The sequence below is a fragment of the Limulus polyphemus genome, unplaced genomic scaffold (assembly GCF_000517525.1).
Source record: "Limulus polyphemus unplaced genomic scaffold, Limulus_polyphemus-2.1.2 Scaffold739, whole genome shotgun sequence".
NCBI classification, from domain to species: Eukaryota; Metazoa; Arthropoda; class Merostomata; order Xiphosura; family Limulidae; genus Limulus; species Limulus polyphemus.
Window position 1 is genome coordinate 155,692 of NW_013666349.1, and position 7,665 is coordinate 163,356.

The window sequence follows — 7,665 nt, forward strand, 5'->3', positions numbered from 1 at the left end:
ATTATAACTCACCCACGGCTGAAAAGGGCGAGCATGTTTGGTGGACGGGGATTCGAACCCTCGGCCCTCAGATTGCGAGTCGAGCGCCTTATCCACCTGACCATGTCGGGCATATTGTTTCGAATAGCAATACAAAAATGATTTATTCTATTATAATTTCATGTCAAACAAGAAAGCTTTCGTTGCGAAATACCCTTTTTTTTACATAAAAATGATTGCCTATTTATTTGTTTTGACACTGTATCCTGTCAATATTTATATGAAAAGAGTTTAAAAACATTGACTGAAACTCGGCAATAGGAACGTAAGAACATATGATATATATATATATTCACAAATGTCTACATATATGTATAATACTTTAAATTAGCCGAATTTAAATCGATGTATTCCACAATTAGTAGATACTGTCAACCTAAGCAATTCACAAAAATTGGGGAACTGAGATAAATCAACGTTATGTTTTCTAACACACAGTTGTTAAACATCATGTATCAAGTCAGAAGTTTTGGATAATATTTTTTCTGTTAATATTCTTGAATACAGTACAATAGTTCTTCTCTATTTATGAATAAATATGTTGTTTTTTTCTCAAGTACTTGTTAATATGAAAATTCGATTTTACACAATGTATATTTATATTATACACGTAACGCATTATATTTTAATGATTTAACTATCACTTAGAACAGGCATAAGCTTAGGTTAAACTCTAAAATTTCTGACTTTTTTTTTTAATTTTAAAATTATCCAATCTTGAAATGCTGCGTTCTCAATATTTAGATACAAGATATACCGATCCATGAGACCTTGTCATTTCAATACTTATAGTAATTATGTGAATTTCAGAAAACATTATGTTATCAAACATTTTACTTTATTAAACTTTTTATGAGCATTTTTGTTCTTAAAAAACCGTTACTTCAGAATATATTTATCATAATCAATTCACAAAACAGTGTTTTATTTTTATATATATTTCGTATTTGAAATGAAGGCTCGCAATGGGTCGAGAAATTTGAAGATATCCTGTGAAATAAAACATTATATTTCTGGCTTGACTAATTTAGTCTTGGTAAAATGGTTGCAAGTACACAGTTCAAAACTTACCAGGTTAATGTTTTAATACGTCCTATATATATCCAAATCTCAAGTTTAATGAAGTTTAATATTGCATCTGGAGCATATGTTTCGTATAAAAATATTTTTATTTTAGAATACAAAATCACTTTAAAAATGTGTCAATGAAAATCTAATATAGTTAATAAAAAAATCGACTGGATAATAATTATTATACAATACGTAATATAATATCAAATATATTTTCTGTCTGCACTTTTTAGTAGACAAAATCATAAATTTTTCGTGATCCATTCCGAAAACCTAATTATATTTCCTTTTCAGCTCGAAGACTTTTTTTTAGTGAATTATCTAACGAATGGTATTAATTATCCTTAAGAGTTACCCAAATGACTCTTGTGTATCAGAATTTAGTCTTGAAAGAAAACTGTTGTTTTTTAGCTGTAACGGACTGACCAAGAACGTTATAGATGGTATATTTGTGTGTTTGCTTATTGTTAAAAACAAAGCTGTTAAACACGAAGTGGGCTATCTGTGCTGTGCCCACTAAGGGTATAGAAACCCGAATTTTAGTGCTATAAGCCATCGGACTTACCGCCGTTTCACTAGCAAGCGTTACAAATGGTCAATTTCTTTCAGTGCTTTCCAAAATATTCTTCGTAATAGTTTACTTATGATGTCATCGCTATATCAGGTGAAGGACTAAATCTGAATGTATCAAACTAGAGGTCGGAACTTCAGGAATGTGTTGACACATATTAAAACAAAATCAAATCTTTGAAATATACCTGGTACTTGGCATGTGGTTTGGTAAAAAGTAAATAATGTAATTAAAAAAAAACTTAAGTAGTGGAAGGTATTAGTATATCTAAAATGTATACTTTGATATTAAAGTAAAAACATATCTGTACTGAGCTTGTAAAACTACACAGAAAACCATCCATTTTAAAACAGGAAATTTGGTGAATTGGAAGGAGCTTAATACTTGTAAAAGACATTCTCTCCTGTTAGACATCAATATTTTGAAACTCTGTACAGAAGGTAAAAGTAAGTTTATATAAGTTAAATCTGATGGAGTTATATATATATTAATTCATAACACGGAAGAAAACAACAAAACAAACTCAAGCAGATACTGGAAGCAATAAAAATATACATTAGGCTGAAGATAAGAAAACAGATTTGGTTTTTCAGAATGTTTTTGACTGTAATGTGATAGTGTCTACAGGAAAAAAGAAAAACTGTTGATTAAAAATTTCACCCAAAGCTACACGAGGGCTATCTGCGCTAGCCATCCCTAATTTAGTAGTGAAAGACTAGAGAAAAGGGCAGCTAGTCATCGCTACCCACTGCCAACGCTTTGGCTACTCTTTCACCAACGAATAGTGGCATTGACCGTCACATTATAACGCCTCCATGGCTGAAAGGGCGAGCATGTTTGGTGGGACGGGGATTCGAACCCTCGACCCTCAGATTACGAGTCGAGGGCCCTAATCACCTGGCCATGCCGGGCCCATTTCATTTAATTAAATGAAATGTCATGTGAAGGTACTCTGGGTTTGATATGTCACTCGTTGAAGCATAAGCATTTGTTAAGTTTATTGTTCATAAAAGCTCAACACAAATAACGTCTCGATAACGATATTTTAGAAAAACATCTTGAGACGCTATATGAACAAACATAAGCACACAAGACCCTCCCCCTCCCCAAAAAAAGAACAGAAAACAAACAACAGCAAACAAACATTGAATTTGAAAATCTGAATGGACGATACATGTTTAATTTATTGTAATATATCAATCATGTGCTTAGCATCATTCAGTGTTGGAGTATTTAATATATACAAGTCAGTTGTATTTTGGTAACGCTTTGTTCGTCTGTGTCGCGTAGCAACAAAACTATATACATGAATATGAGATTAGAACATTAAAACAAAAATTATCTTAACTTTGATAATCAGCTTACTGGAGCAAAAACGATCTTAACTGTATAGATCACGTCAGCTTACAGGTGTAAATTCCAGTTTAACTGTATAAATTCAAATAAGCTTACAGGGCAAAAACTATCCTAACTGTATAGGGAAAGTATGGTAAACAATACTCTCTGAAAGAAGGGCGAGGGCCCCAGGTTTTTTCACAAAACTCAGACCTGTCATTTTTTGACGAGTTAGGCAAAGCTAGTAATTGATAAAAGCGACTCTAAGTAACAGAAACGTTTACTTTGTAATATTTATATAAAAAAAAGTTACAAGTAACCCTGTCGACCTCAAATAATTCCAGGTGAAGTATACAAACATAAAAATAATCCATCACATGTAATGTATGTGTTTACCCATTTCTGAAAAAAAAAAGACAAATTGGGATGAAACTGCGGGGGGGTCAAGATTTAAAAAGAAATTGCGAGTGGCGTATCATGCAGAAACAGCTACGGGCATTGTATTGAGATGTAGAAAGAAACCGTGGTTGGCGTATCATGCAGAAACAGTTACAGGCATTGTGTTGAAATGTAGAAAGAAACCGTGGGTGGCGTATCATGCAGAAACAGTTACGGGCATTGTATTGAGACGTAGAAAGAAACCGTGGGTGGTATATCATGCAGAAACAGTTACGGGCATTGTATTGGGATGTAGAAAGAAACCGTGGGTGGCGTATCATGCAGAAACAGTTACGGGCATTGTATTGAAATGTAGAAAGAAACCGTGAGTGGCGTATCATGAAGAAACAGCTACGGGCATTGTGTTGAGATGTAGAAAGAAACCGTGGGTGGCGTATCATGCAGAAACAGTTACGGGCATTGTATTGAGATGTAGAAAGAAACCGTGGGTGGTATATCATGTAGAAACAGTTACGGGCATTGTATTGGGATGTAGAAAGAAACAGCGTGTGGTGTGTCATGCAGAAAGAAACTGGGATTCGTTAAGATGAAGAAAGAAACCATGGGTGGTGTGTGAAGATGTAGAAAGAAGCAGCACATAATGTGAATGAATGGGAATAGGATGCTATCTATTGAGTATTTGTTTGTTTGTTTGTGTGTAATTAAGCACAAAGCTACACAATGGGCTATCTGTGCTCTGTCCATCACGGGTATCGAAACCCGGTTTCTAGCGTTGTAAGTCCGCAGACATACCGCTGTGCCACTGGAGGGCATCTATTGAGTAAGAACTAAGTAATTAGGCATATTGCACAACAGCAAGTAGAAGAATTATGTAATCAGATGCAAATGCCATTCACTTTTAAGGTCATTCAGAAGCATCTAAACCCTGAGTAAGGGTTTTTTTCTTGGTTTTAAATTTCGCGCAAAGCTACACGAGGGCTATCTGCGCTAGACGTCCCTAATTTAGCAGTGAAAGACTAGAGGGAAGACACCACCCACCGCTAACTCTTGGGCTACTTGGGTTGACCGTCACATAATAACGCCCTCAAGGCTGAAAGAGCGAGCATCTTTGGTGGGACGGGGATTCGAACCCGCGACCCTCAGATTGCGAGTCAAGCCCTAACCACATGGCCATGCCGAGCCGTTTCGTCAGGGAAACAAAATGCTAGGGTATATAACTTAGAGCTAGAGTTAGCCTTGACAAAATTCTATAAGAGTAGAGCATGCATTTTGGGTATTATTTTTCAATCTAATTCCTCTGTTAAATGTGTGTAAAACACTTATTTGGCGAGAAAAAATTAATTTTAACGTTCAATATAAAAGCGTCTACCGATCTTTTGTGTGGTAATCAAGCTTACGTTAACTTAATCTACGCTACGTTGCACACTAGAGTGATCTGTGGGATGGCAAAACTATGATATTAGTGTAAGTTGTCTACGACCGACCAGACAACTTTTCTCACATGGCTTTATTGTTTACAACCGACGAGAAATAAGCGTTTCCATCCTGTCCACTTTTTGCATCTTTTTTTTTTGTGTGTGTGTGTGTTTCCGGTAAGTATGTCATGGGAACGGAAGGTACATAGATGGCCAAACAAACAGACTTATCTGATAATGAATAATGCCTGACACGTCCAAATAATTATCTGTAATAATTAGCTGTAAATTACCCAAATAATCACATGTAAGTTTGAGCACCAGAACTGCTGTAAAATCTGACTTCCTTTTTTCAGTTTAAACCAAGAATATTATTTTAATTGTTATTATGCAGAAGAAGATACATTATTGGTAAGTGCATTTATACCAGTTTGTGAACAAGTATAAAGCAGAATATATTGTTATCTAAATCACAGATTCCGCTCACCTAAAGGAACATAATGACATCCTTTTCAGAAATCATTTGTTCGTCAAAAGTTTTCAATCTGGTTAATTACATCCATATATATATATATATTCTATTCTTTATAAGGAAACAAATTGTTTGTTTGTTTGTTATGGATTTCGCGCAAAGCCACACGAGGGCTATCTGCGCTAGCTGTCCGTAATTTAGCAGTGTAAGACTAGAGGGAAGGCAGCTAGCTAGTCCCCACCACCCACCGCCAACTCTTGGGCTACTCTTTTACCAACGAATAGTGGGATTGACCGTCACTTTATAACGCCCCCATGGCTGAAAGGGCGAGCATTTTTGGTGTGACGGGGATGGGAAACAGATAAGAAGTATATGCCAGAAACAAGAATAGCAGAATAAGCACTTAAATTAATATTGGTTTCTAATGTACTTATCTATCCCTGTAACACATATTCAAAATACCCGTAATAAATGTAGTGATACAATCACGAAATAGTTCCTCAATAACTTTAACAAGACGTTGTAAAATTTCTTGCTAAACTTCGCTACCTAGTGAAATAACGATTGTTAATATGTTCGATTTATCATTATGTTTTAGCCTGGTTTTCTGGATTGAACTGGAACATGTTATTATTGTGCTTTGACTTACGTAATGAATACCTGTGTAAATCCCAATCCGGTGTATATTATGATAATTATAATTAAACTCATACCTGTAACTTAATAACGAAAAACGTATTCAAGAAAAACACATAAGGCTTAGCGTATTTGCAAGAAAATTATCAACGAGTTTGCTAAAAAGCAAACATTTAGGAACTATTCACACTGGGTCCGTTTCAAACTGTCTCAGTTCAGTTCGTTTGTGCTAGTTGTTCACACTTCCCTTGTGTATAAACGGGCTGAGTTCGTTTGGAAATGAACTGGAGTTCGTGTTCATTACTTCCGTATTTTGTCAACACTCACCGAGAACTTTCACTGTTCACATTAAAGTTTTTCAAGCGAAACAAACTCGGTTCGTTTAACAAACGGACCTAGACCAACCCTTCTGGTGGTTCAGCTCGGTTTGATTCGCTTGCCAATCGCACTTTGTTGTTCACACTGTTCTCGAAACGAACCTAAAAGTAATGAGTTGTTTTTTGTTTTTGAAGTTAAGCACAAAGCTACACAATGGGCTATCTGTGCTCTGCCCACCACGGGTATCGAAACCCGAATTCTAGCTGGGGGCAAAAGTAATGAGAACGTAAAAAAATAAAAAATAACCTCATAGTGGACAGGCCCTTAGAAAACGAACAATAATACTCTCTCCACCTACTGGAAGGAACACGATATAACTGTAATTCACTTGCTTTGGTATATGACCAAAATAATGATAATACAAACAATTTATAAAATGTATTGTTTGTATACAGCGTGTAACCCTAACGAATCGTCAACCAATGTACGTCTAGTATCATTAATAATCTCAATTCAGATGAGCTATGTAATAATATGTTTATAGAATAAAACTTACTTAGTTAGAGAGTTTTCTAACTTATTATCTACCACTTTATAATGTTTATAAAATAAAATATTTTTTATTTAATTATAATTAAATTTTCTAACTTTTATTTCACTATCAGGTTTTGTTTGTTTGTTTTGAATTTCGCGCAAAGCTACGCGAGGGCTATCTGCGCTAGCCGTCCCTAATTTAGCAGTGTAAGACTAGAGAGAAGGCAGTTAGTCATCAACACTCACCGCCAACTCTTGGGCTATTCTTTTACCAACGAATAGTGGGATTGGCCGTCACATTATAACGCCCCCACGGCTGAAAGGGCGAGCATGTTTGGTGGGACTGGGATTCGAACCCGCGACCCGCAGATTGCGAGTCGAGTTCCCTTAACCACCTGGCCATGCCGGGCCTACTATCAGATAATACATTAATAATATCGGATGAAAATTTGACCCAGCAATTGGGAAACCATCATAAGTTTAGTTAGAAACTTTCCTGTAACATTTAAATGGAACAATAAAAACATAAAATGAGAGATTAATAAGGCTAAGATGAGTATAATGTTTTTCATCTCAAGGGATTGCACAAGTAAGTGAAGACATATGAAGTGGCTTAATTTCGACAAAAATAAAACGATTAGTATATATATTCGAATACATATATTATCACGTTAACTTCAACCACACAAATATACCTCAAGTGATGTACGAATTCCATGTTAATGAGATGTGGTAGAAGATAGATGGAGGCGAGATTAAGATGAGAGAGGTGACATGTCTGTTTAATGGACACCATTCTGATAGAAATTAGATGGAGGCGAGATTAAGATGAGAGAGGTGACATGTCTGTTTAATGGACACCATTCTGATAGAAA

The 7,665-nt window shown here is 35.5% G+C and overlaps 1 protein-coding gene across 1 annotated transcript in view; it reads right to left on the reverse strand.

Moving 5' to 3' along the window:
• LOC106460276 overlaps positions 1-7,665 on the reverse strand; it is a 48,784-nt gene that overhangs the window by 23,719 nt on the left and 17,400 nt on the right. The gene's annotated exons all lie outside the window — the stretch shown is intronic.